Source organism: Nicrophorus vespilloides, unplaced genomic scaffold (assembly GCF_001412225.1).
Source record: "Nicrophorus vespilloides isolate i.1.1-1 unplaced genomic scaffold, Nicve_v1.0, whole genome shotgun sequence".
Taxonomy (NCBI): Eukaryota; Metazoa; Arthropoda; class Insecta; order Coleoptera; family Silphidae; genus Nicrophorus; species Nicrophorus vespilloides.
The window spans coordinates 54,711-67,968 of record NW_017097852.1 but is presented as its reverse complement, the minus strand read 5'-3'; positions in this window follow the sequence as shown (position 1 = coordinate 67,968).

Below are 13,258 nucleotides of genomic sequence, written 5' to 3'. Positions count from 1 at the left end.
CAAACACACAGCCAGACGCACACAAAAAAAATCGGAGATATTGGTCTGAGGATGAGAACGAAAGGAAGAAGTATATAATTCCTTCACGTTTCATCGGACACTGCCGCAACGTCTAAGTTTTCCCTCCTCAAGCAAGATTGCAATCGCCCACAGGCCCGATATCGCATTACCGGCTCGCCTTCGGCTGCTCTGAATTATTAACTAATTAGATTTAACCTTTTACTATTTTCAATCCTTCACGACGAAGGAAACGTACACCAAGTTGCCTTTTTTTATCTTTTACTCTTTGTGTTTGTGTAACTGCATAACATCAGCATCTTTAATGATGTAAGATTATGCATTTATGAAATAGAAGTTCATAGATCCAATGTAAAAGGATTTAATTTAGTTTTAAAGTTAGTAAGAAATACCTTTAATTATTATTTAATAAGAAAATCTATTTATATATTATGATTGCTGGTGTATAACTATAAAGTAAAGTGTACTCAAAATAATACTTGGATAATATACCTATAATACTGATCATTTCTGGTACAATTATGACTACAAATTAAAAAATTTGTAAATAAATATTATTATATTATAAATCATTTATTTTCTTGTCAGTTTTATAAATTTTATAAATAATAGTTTTTGTAAATGTTACTTAAAAAAAAATCAAGATCAAAATTAAAAAATGTATTTCAATTCTTTTAACAAATATTTACTATTTTTGTTAATTTTGAAGTAATCACTATTTTTAAAATGTCATAAATCTAAAGTATCCAAAATAAAAAAAAAACAATTTCAGATTTTTCTTTTCTACAAAGACTTAAAAAATATTATAGAATATATCTATGCGAGGTATTGTAATTATTTTTAATAAATTTTGTTGTTACTGTTTATTTCCAATAAGTATCGCCATGAAAGGTATAATGCGTTAAAATATATCAGAATGTACATGAAAAATCAAAGGAAACAATTGCATTGTTTTTGTTTTTCTCGTATTTTTATACTGGATCTGTAGTTTTCGATGAAATTAAGGGCGAATAAAAAGGGAACGGAGAAACAACAACGAAGTGGAAAATAAAAATTAGTTTAGAGAGGAGAGTGTGCGAGCGAGATTCGCACCGTGGCGGATCGTTCCTGGGGGATATAAATCTGCGAGACGGGCGGCAGGAGTGAGAGAGAACGTGGGTAACGCAAGAGAGGGCTGCCTTCGCAGCTGTTCATTGGGAAATTAATGAACTCTCCGGGTTCTCTCGCTCTCTCCGCAGGACGAAGTGAGTCCTTTCCTGTTTGTTGTCTGGGCGGAGGGAAATCCCCTGCCCCACCAAAATCCACCACCCCCACCCCAACAACGTTCACCTTCACCAAGGCTACACAGACGAAGACTAATGCAATATAAATAATGCTGATCGGGCAGATCGAAATTAAAGTACGCCCCGACAAAATATCTGATATATTACTGATATCCTCGCACCTTCGTTCATCCTCTCTCACACACACTCACATCTTCTCTTGTTCAACCATTTCCAGTTTTTTTTCTATCTCTCTTCTTCTCTCGCGTACAAACGCATACAACATATCATCATCATCATTCGCCTCATGTAAATTTAATGGATTTTCGCGTTTGTACTTCACGCGATGAGTGATGGCTGAGCTGCTAATGAGTTTTAGTTTAAAATAAATCATATTAGTTAATCATCGTGCGTCCCAAATGGCTCGTACCTTTTTTCTCCTCCTCTTTTACCTCTCAGCTTCTTCTCGTTTCTTTTTTTTTATATTATTTATTCTCGTATTATGTTTCACCTGCGGACGACGACTCGGCCACGAATTCCCTGCTCATTTAACGCAAAGATTTATTTCTCGGGATAAAAGAATCCCTTATTAAATTCGCGCCATGATTTATGGCGCGCTCTTCTAAATATCCGCACTATTAAACAAACGGAAGGTGCGATGGAGCGAAGGAAAGAAGATGAAAAAATAAACGCGAGAAGATGACAAGGAAACGTTGCTGACTTGGCGTCTTAAGTACTATTAATAGCTTCTACGATGACTTACAATTTTAATATATAAAAATATCTTATTTTAACTCGAACACTCTTAAAATAACAGAAATATCTGTATGTTAATTAACTAAAATTATTATGTAAGAAGCAACAACTTTGATGAGAATAATCTTTTATTAACTTTATTTTCTTTTTTTACAAATATTTTTCTCTTTACAATTGATAAATTCAAGTAATTAAGTTAAATTCTTCATTTTTTTTATAGATGTTCTCTTTGTAATTAGAGATAAACTAAGGCCCGCAATAAACAATATTAAAAAAAAAAACATTTTAGGGCGTATTCCATATTTTGCATATGCGATTTTTTTTTTACGTTTGTTTAATTGGTTCATTCTTAAAAATTTTGTCCTTGACTGCGATCTGGATCAAGCGAATCCAAACTGTTAGATCCCCTGGGTCACATTGGAAGAAGACAAATTATTTTGTGTTACACATAAGATTGACTAACACTAACGATAGCTGAAGAGAAAGAAACGTAGAATATACAGTTAATTATTTGATGTAATTTGGTTGAGTTGTATGCATATCAATCGTGGGCCGCATGCAGCCCGCGGGTTAGACAAGTCTGAACTAGAATATTTCCTTAGTTATTTACATTAAAATACAATTAAAATAAGTAATTGTATATTATCAAATGTAATTATAATAAATAATAGTAAAACTAATAAAAGATGTTACGAATTTCATTTAAATGATTGTCCTTCTTATTAAGCTATTGTTATTAAGAATCTGTTTTAAACTTCAAATTCAAATTTAACAGTATTTCTGACAGCGAGGATGAGTGTTGAAAGATTACATAATTTTACAAAAGTCTTCATTGTTTTTGTTGAAAGTCTTTTAGTTTAGTTCTTGTTTCATTTTTTTTATCAATCCTTATATGAACTCTTCAATTCAATTCAATAATAATAATTTATAATTTATCTTGTCTTTTTTATTCTATTTTATATAACGCGGTACGAATGATGTGATTTGTACTAATTTAAAGTTTCTTATAGCGCGGTTTCCATACAACGCGGTAGACGGTTTCCATAGAACACGTTACGAATTAGCCTGGTTTGTACGGTTAAATCCGAGTTTCTTATAGCGCGGTTTCCATATAACGCGGTACGCACACACCGCGTTATAGGAGGGTTGACTGTATATTAAAGAATGAGTACTTCTAACTCTAGATTTGTTTAGCTTAGAAATGTATTAATTAAAGTATAGCTTATATAACAAATGATAAGATTAATATCATTAAACAGTCATTCTTCCAATAACTAATTTTATGGTTTTCAGCAAAAATACTTTGTTAGATTAAACTTCGATTTCAGAGATTTCCTTGCACTGAAAAACTATCATCTTCTGCATTCAATAAATGTATGAGGATGTTATCGACATTTTCAAAACCTATTGATTCAATCATCTGAATTACTTCATTTCTAATTTCTTGAATCTCATTTTTTTCTTCTGGCCGTATTTTACGCCAAACACCAATTTACAATTAAAGACTTTGTTTGTAAAGCTTAGATTTAGCTTCATTATCAGAGTTAACGTTAACCGAAGTGTGACTGTAATTTTTAAATTGAATACCTCATATATCTTAGCTATATATTAGATATTAGAAATATTAAATTTAAGTTTGATCATATGCATTTAAGAATTATATTAATTTTTGAGCAGAAATATCATACAGATTTTTTGTTTCATTTTTTTTAATTATGTATGTAAATTTGTTACAATAAATATTATAATTAATATTACCATTAACCACGTTATCACATGAAAAACGTTACGCAATTAAATAGGAGCAAACAATGCAATAACATGTATGCTTTTTATATTTATTCAGCTTAAACAGAAATGTTTACTTTTGCATTTAACCCAATATTAAATTTAATCTCGTTTAGACCAAAACGAACACAAAAAAAAACTAAACATAAATTGCAGGAAATTAGTATTTGAGTTGACGGAGTAAAAGCAATGAAGAGAGAAAAATAAGGAACAATAATAGCAATGTCGTTTCGTCCCCACCGTTATTGTGGCAATTATTTATATTTTCACTTACGCCCGTTTTTCTATTTTTCACTTTACTGTTTTCATTTATTTTATTTATATTTTTGTTGTTTGGTGTGAAAATGAGATTCATTCGGCGGAGAACGCCGGGGGTGGAATTCGTATACAAAACATGCAGACACACAGAGTAGAGGCATATGAACAGGTGGCGGTGGGTGGATGAGCAGCAGGAAAGGGCGGAAGCGACGCCGGTGGAAATTATTTGTGCAAACTGTTACTTGAAAAACATTGTATGGAAATGGTCCTGCGTTTAAACGTATGCGTGCAGGATCGCGCCTTTCTGCACCTCATAAAATAACACCGTAACATAAAAAAAGCACCAACGCAGATGCTCGTTTTCTGGGGTGCACATCAATTAAAGCTTCCACATTGCTCCGAAAACGTTATTATTAACTGATTTTAATTGTGTTCCGATAATAATAAATACTGTATATTTGATTGAAAGAAGAATGAAATCTATTAACAATATTATATAGGTATTTTATTATTAACATTTTTACATTTATTTCTTACAGTTTTTTTTAGTATTTAATTTTTAGCAATAACAAAGAACTATATAAATACTAAAGACTACTTTCTTTGTTGTATATCTTTCCATAAAACTAACAAGTTAGAACACATTTGAGACCGCAAGGAAGGGTAGAATTCAATCTTCTCAAAACCAAAGCTTTGATATCAGAGTTTGTATTAAACGGTTTTATGTATGAATTTTCCTAATTAAATTCATCTACTATTTCTAACGAATTAGATACAACACTGTTTAATAAAGGTTTTACTCGTTTACGAACACTTTTGAATATAAGTTTAGACCTTTGATTTATTATGTGTGCTGTACATCTCATCTTCCAGTGGGGGAATCAAATTTATGTATTTATGTTTCTGTTCATATTTGTTGTTCGAGATTAGAGTTTCCACTATATTTCCAACTTTGATTTAGTTAAAATTTTATATACAGATGGCACAACCTATTGTTTTATAACATTTTAACTATCAGATATGTAAAAAAAGTTAATTAATAATTTATGTTCGAGAATCGAAATATTCTATAATAAAGTTTTCACAGTATTTCCAACTTTGATATACCGCAATCTATTGTTTATATACAATTTTAACTATCAGATATAAGTAAAAGTTAGTAAATATGAGAAAATGTAGACTTTTGCTGAATATGCCTATCATCCCTGTTAGTTCCTCATAGCCAATTGTAATTTGTGATATCAATGATTCATACTAAAAATTAATTAATAATGGTAATGTATATTGTTTATCCAACCTATTACCTTAAAGTAATCAAATGATATAAAATGTAGAATCGTAAAAATTTACAAATTATTTGATTAATTATTAAAGTAACAAAATTATTATAGCTAATTTATCTCCTAATGTAAAAGAAAAGTTTACTATTGTAATTGATACTATTATTTAGTTATCGAGTTGATAATAAACTAAAGAAGATAAAAAATAATAAACTTAAATAATGACTTAAGCTGGTTAGTATACATAACTAATTGTTGTCAGTAATGGTAAATAGGATGATGTCCGTGAAGACACGTAAAGTGGCGGATGTTTTGCTTGCGCCATTAAGCAGGATTCGGTTCTTTATGATGTAAAACAAAGGCGTGCGCGTCGAAAGAGTTATCTCCTTGAGAACGTACGACCCGAAGGAAGAAGGAATCCGCGAATATTTACCGTTGGTCATAATAACAAGGTGCAAGCTCCTTTTATTTATTTCTTTAATTCCTTCCTTTTGTTTGCTCTCTTGTTGTTCCATCAGTATTTATTTTACGATTTTTCTTTTCTTTTTGCGGCGAAGGGCGTTGCATCCTTCGCTTCTTCTTCGTCCTCTTATTTTCGTTGTCGTCCCCCACAGTAAATCTTAACCTCCGGGGAACAGTTACTTAATTTGCATAATTGGCGCTGTTCATAAAGCCTCGTGCCCTATGATCCCATTGTTTAAGAGCGGGAAGGAAGCGGCGACGTCGGATGGAGCGTCAGCAACATCGGAGGTGGCGTTGGAGGCGTCAGCGTCGTCAACCACCGCTGCGTTTCAGTGAATACCTTACGTTACGTTACGGGATGTTGCAGAGTTTATGTGTGAGGGAGAGAGGGAGAAAGAGGTATAGGAGAGAAGAGACCCAAGTCGCAAACGTGAACTGTTGCACGAGCATCGTATAAATTTTATTTCCAAGATATAAGACGGGCGTCTCGGATACGTCGTTCGGCACGGAAATCTGCGATATGTGTGCATTTTATTATGTTATGCGTTATCGAACGTGACACACGATCGACTCCGGAGAGCGCGAACAAACTGAATACCAATCTTTTTTCATTTTCTTCTTCCTTGCCTTGCCTTTTCTCCGAGCCTTCTCACTTCTTCCCACCTTCGCATCAGACACCCTTAATACTGGATCCGCATGAGCGAGACTCGCAAAAACCCTCCCTCCCCAAGCATTGCGATCGAAAATCTGCTCGAATACAGAAGAAAAACATTTCGCTTCTTCGATATTTACAAATGCATCGCTTCTCCGCCTACACAAATTACAACATTTCCATCCACTCAAAAGATGAATCGCATTGCATATCATACACAGTACTTTTCCTTAAAATTATATGCAAGAGTTATATGCATTTACGTCACTGAAATCTAGCAGCGGACTTTAATCATACAGCTATGCACAGTTTGATTAACGTTACTATTATCTACGCTAATCAAATACGTTAATTACTTTGCAAATGTTAATTTAAATGTATGAATTTAGGATGTGTATCTTTTTATCACTAACGTACATGACGTATATAGAAGTTTACACTTTACAGTCAACAATTAGGAACTTAACTCAGCTTTACATATTAATTATATTTAAATCAGACCATCATGTTGTGAAACTTTTCCTAAAATGACATTTAGTGCATGTGAAGTGTAAACTGGAAGATAATTCAAATATAGTATATGAACACCAGATTAATACTACTGATATTGTACATTCCCCCGAATATTTGCACGTTAATTGTGTCAGAGAGAGGTAAATAATCATAAATTATTTAAGTTTTTGCTCAGAGCTTCTAAAATTGTGAAACGGTTACTGAATTGTATTGACGCATTAGTTATGAAAATGAAAACAACATTGAAAAATATTTGAGAAATCAATTACAGATGGATTTATAAAAGTTATTAACTTTCTATTTACTATATATTTTATTTTATTATATGAAAATTTAACATTATTTTTATTATTATATTAGTATGGCAAATGCGTCTCTTCCTTGAGTTAAGATTTTTAGATTGTTTTAAAAATTACAAAAGTAGCGTCACTAAAACCACTGCAGCTTGTGAACTAATCGTCAGATTGTAATGAAATTTTGAGAGGCGTCGTCTGAAGATTGGTAGTTCCGAAAAACTGAGGTGTTATATGAATAGCTAGAATGCACCTCTCATAGTCTCCCCTGTTATATATTTTACTTATTTATAATCTATTATAATCATTCTTAATATTTAATTAATAACATTATGCAAAGAAATTGAATTATGTAGAGCATAAGATTTATGTTTTATAAAATAACATAATTTAATCATTTTGTCATATGTTGTCTTTGAAAAATGAAAAACGAACTACAACTTTAATACTTTTTTTTGGAGCTCAGACCAAAACTAGCATTTAAGAAATTTAGAAAAATATGCACCGTTTTCCACATACATAAATAACAAAATTTCCATCTACTTTAGATGAATCACATTACCTATCATATAACGTTTCTTACTTTAGAATTGAATGAGCTGGTAATATACATTTGCGCCAATGCGATCTACATCCACCATTCAATAGACACGCTCCGATTACTCACGGAATACACTTTAATCGTAAAGCACAGATATCTGTGACTAAAAAAATCATGAAAAATATTAATAATATAAAATATATAATTTATTTAAAAAAAAAACTATTAAAGTAATTCATAACATAAGTTTAAAATAATTAACAAAATAAAACTTCTGAAATGTTGTATTATTTTATATATATGGAAAATACAAATTTGTTTCATAAAAGGTATAAAAACAGTATAAATATCAGCAACTTTACGAATAATTTGGTTTCATAATTATATAAAAGAAAATCATATATTTCATAATAATTTGGCTTTAAAAAAAGTTGCAATGATTAATAAGTTTGAGCATTTAGAGCGAAAATTAACTTAATATTTATCGTCGTCTTTTATTGGATTGCGAGAAGGGTGAGAACAAGGAAAGAACGTTTTTGGGGAAACGGCGTGGAAGGGGGAATAATGCATGGCATAAATGGGGCGCGAGGGTTGTTTATTTTTTTCCCTCTTCGTCGAACACCCCCGCGCGCGACGGCGCCGCAATCGAATGCCGGGATCAAGGGAGAAAGTGTTTATCGCGCCCCGAGTTTAAATTAAAAAAGAAATATAAATTTTCCCGGTGTTTGCCACTGATGCCGACCATTTTTTCCCGCCAACGCTTTCCTCTGTGTCCTCTCCTTCCATCCTGGATTTATCCTTCCCGCATTGTGCTCGAAGAATAAAGAGCCCCGAAAGAACACTGCATGCAGCCATCGGATCCATTTAAATGTAAATATAACGTAATTAAATTTATTCCCAGAACTTTTCCCGGGATTTCGGTGTATTAGCAGCGCAACAAAAGCTACTACTTCTTATCGCCGGATGTCCAATCGGAGGTCCCATTGTGCTTTGGCCGAAGGCTGATTCTGCATGGTCGAACATACATATCTTCTTATACATACGAGATTGTGTTTTTTCTTATTCTTATCATCCGCAGATAGATGGTCTCTCCATTTCGCGTCGATCCACAAAATCCCTCCACCCTTGCAACTATCGTCCATCCCCGCCACCCTAACCTCGATTCGACAGCAGCCACCCTCACCGCCCCATTGTTAAAGTGGAAACGGTGTAATGCGTGTTTAACGCAATAAGCCGGAAAGTTTCACTTTCCTCCCCTTCCGGGAAAACGCACAGACTTCAAAACGACCCTGCCTACATCTAATCCAGAGATCTAATAACCTTAGCCATTCATCCCGATTACATCTCAATTCTAAAGAATCTCTTCTCGCCTTTGTCTCTACAGGATTTCCTCTATTTATTTTAGAATTTAATTTAATTTGTTGTCTTGTCTTACGAGGTCAGTTTCAACAAACAACCATTATAGTCCAAATAACTTCTTATTTAAAATATTATATTGAAATTCTTATATATTCGCTAAATTAATTTGGTCCAATTCAAATTTGTAATTAAAATATTACAATTATTCTTGTTACATCCATTATATTTATTGTCTTTAGTTAGTACGAATTGTACGTTAAGTTGACGTATTGTATCTAGTTAGTAATCTGGCGTTTTTCCTTTTCTTCATGAGAAAAAATCGTCTTTAGTAGCCAATACATACATTCTATGTAGATAAAAGTGTTAGTCTACCATAATTTGTATTTTTTCATTAAAACTACATTTTATTTGTGTCAACTTATTTCTTTATACGTTCTATTACATTTTTTGTGTATCCAGCTTAATTTGTTGTGTTGTATAGTGGAAGAGTAATGAAACCAATAAAAGCAGGGACAACGTGAGCACTTGTCTCGATTTGAGACAAAAAAATATACGACGGAGACATTCAACGAAAGGCGGAAGGAGATCTTCAAGTCTGCGTCAAGACAACTCAAAAAATATAAAATAAAGCAGGCTTTAAAGCTGCGAGGGCTCTTCAATTTCATACGTACGCGAAGAAGTACACACAAAAAAATATTATTTTATTCGCAGAGACTTTTCTGAAAGGAGTTTCGCAGAAACGCATTAGTTTAGGTTCACCAAAAATAAAAAAATAAATCGTTGAGTACATTGAATCATTTTAACCCAATAAATCATACACGATTTATTTATTTATTGCAGAAGCGTTCCCAATGGGAATTGAATGCATATGTGAAGAGTCGTAAAGGAAAAAGAGGGAAAAAAATAATAATCCGGTCTGAAATGAACGTTTGGCGCGGTTCTATAAATATTGGTCTTTTGGAGTTTAAAGAAGGAAAACGGTCGGCAAATATAACAAGTTTAATTAAAGCTCCACGGGAAACGGTCGGGTATCGAACGGACATGTGATTTAATTCGACATGATGTGAGCTTTAATTTGGATTTATCGCAAAAGAAAATGCATCGAAGGAATCGGCTGAAACTCGTGTTCCTCTCAGACCTGATTGGACTTTAATACCATTTATTGAAGATAAAAAATATACGATTGGCAAGTTTTAAAGCGAACGGAAATGAATCCTGTATATACAAAGAAATAGACATTAAGATAAATGGTACATTTACAAGGGAGAATAAAAATGTTTTTTTATTAAGGATTTATCTAATTTCTTACTGTTTTTTGACAAAATACAATCTGTAGTAATAAAAAGCATGTGAAGCTTAAGGAGGATACTTTTTATTTTATTCATCGATTAGTACTCAGGTTAACAAATTCCTTAATTATTCAAAGATTATGACCTAAATATAATCAAGAGGAATAAAAAAAACCTCCAGTACACAATTCTTCAATTCCTTATAGATTTTACAAGCATAAAAAGGAAAAAAAACTATTACAAAAATTGTTTTACAATCATTATCTAAAAATAATTAGAATGAATAAACAATCATCTATTACGCCATTATTAAGGACATTTCTCCTATATTTTATATTTGTATATTGAAGATATATTTACTTTATATTTTTTTGCCAAAAACTATTTTTAAGAAAAGAATTTTTTACATTTTCTTTACATGCTGAGAATTATTAAATTACTGTTTGAGCCGAATTATATAATAAATGTTAAAAAAATATATTTATTAATTATCTGGTCTTAATCCCAGATTAAATATAATTCAATTAGCTTAAAATAATTCCATACATACATTAAAATTAGTTCCAGCATAATCCGATAATCCAAATATCCGTACATCAATAATTAAATTAATCAAACAAATAATGTGAATAGTTAATTAATACATTGTAATTAATATAATTATATTTTCGTTATTTGCAAACTATATATTTCTACACAATATAATAACATTCCAAAATTCAATCATTTATTTAATATCTGATTTAATTTAATTAATAGTTTTTAATTTACGTCAAATTTCTTTGCATTTGTATTTTGTTTAAAGAGAGGTATGTGCTTTTTATGCCAAATATTATTAGATATATTTTGGAATTATAGTAGACAATATTATATATAAACTATATAGACTAGGCAAAATTATTAATTTATTTTGTACTATTTGAACATTTAAGTACCGAAGTTTTCGGACCATAAGACGCACATTTTACATAGAAAAATCGGATTGTAATCCAGAAGTTGCATCACTAAACTTTCAATGTGGTTCAGGTTGAATACTGGCTCAAAAAATTACATATTAAAGTAATCGAAACAAAATCGACGATGAAGAAGAAAACGTGTTCTCCAGGAGGAGGAGGCATGTCTCTGGATAGAAGACTCACTTGGAAGAAACATATATGGACAAAGGGAAAGCAATTAGGTCTGAAATTCAGCAAACTATACATGGAATAAAATCAGTGCTATCGCTCAACAACAAATAATTGATATACAAATCAATACTCATCAGTATGTTCATATGGTATACAGTTGTGGGATTCAGCAACCTACTCTAACATTGAAATATTCCAGCGATTCCAATCAAAAACATTGCTCACAATCACTGATGCACCCTGGTTTGTGTTTCAACAGTGTCATACACATTTGCTTCAAAATGGAAACTGTTAAAAGTGTAATTAAAAACTATAGTGAAAGGAATCAAGGAAGACTACAATCATACCCAACTAACTAGCGGAAAATCTAGTATATTCAACACAAACATACAGACTTAAAAAGTGCAAAATTTTAAATTTACCACATAAATTTAATTTAATGATATTATGCTAATTTATACAGATATTGCTAAATTCCTCATCTTCATTTCATCTAATTTACTTATTTCTTCTATAGATAGATTGTAAATAAAAATAGATGTTATATATAAAAAAAAATGGATTAGGTCCCATTAATTTGGTCGTCTATAGTCAGATGTGTTTTATGAAAAATACGACAAATTGAAAATATTGTCGTAATGATTCGATTATTAGTAATTAATTAAGTGTGGAAATACTGCAATCAATGATAATGTGTAAATGTTGGAGTATATAAGCATTTAAATATGTTTATTATTATTAATTAATTACAAATATTATGATAAATAATCCTACAAAGGAAATCGTGTAGCAATTATCATTAGTTATAAATGGCCTGAAATGTATCAAGTAGATGAAAGGGCCATTAATTTATTAATGGATGAAGGAATTGCAATTAAAATAAGCGGATTACAATTCACAATGTTATCGCATAATGTTTATATAAATGAGATATTTATTATTTTAAAATTACATTTTTATTAGTCTGGGCGGAAAACTAGGGTCAATTTTGAAATAAATATTTCATTTTTTCTAACAAGTCATTAATTAGAATATATATTCAGTTCAACGACGATGTTTCATACCCGAATTGTTCGTTAACCGATTATGGATTTCAGAAGAGGTATAAACTTTATATCACCAGAAGTGTTCTCAAAACTATAGCTAATCTTTCGCAAAGGTGAACGTTGTTTTTTTTTGCTCACAGTCGGAACTATTTGTTAACTAACATATTACAACTGCATTAAATAATTATGTAAATAAAATATAAGGACGGAACGGAAAGAAAGACGGAAGACCATAAAACTTTCGTATTTAATGGGTCAATATAAATTGTTAAATAATATAATTTGTAGAAGGGAATCTTACTCACAACAAATATTTTTTAACAAATTAAACAATTATAGTTGCATACTATATGGCTTTACATAAATCATGTATTTATGTATTGATAACAATAAAATAAATAAATTATACATAAATATATCGTGCCGATTTTTATGTATGCACCATTTTTGATCTATAAACCTTCATTTTTCACGCAACTTAAACGTTACATCTTCCCAAAATTTATTAGTTTTTTCGTCACAAAAAAGTTCTTCAGTAATAATTAGTAATTGACGAATTTTAATACAATTAACTGTAAAGATTCTGGACATTGAATTGAAATATTTGGACATTT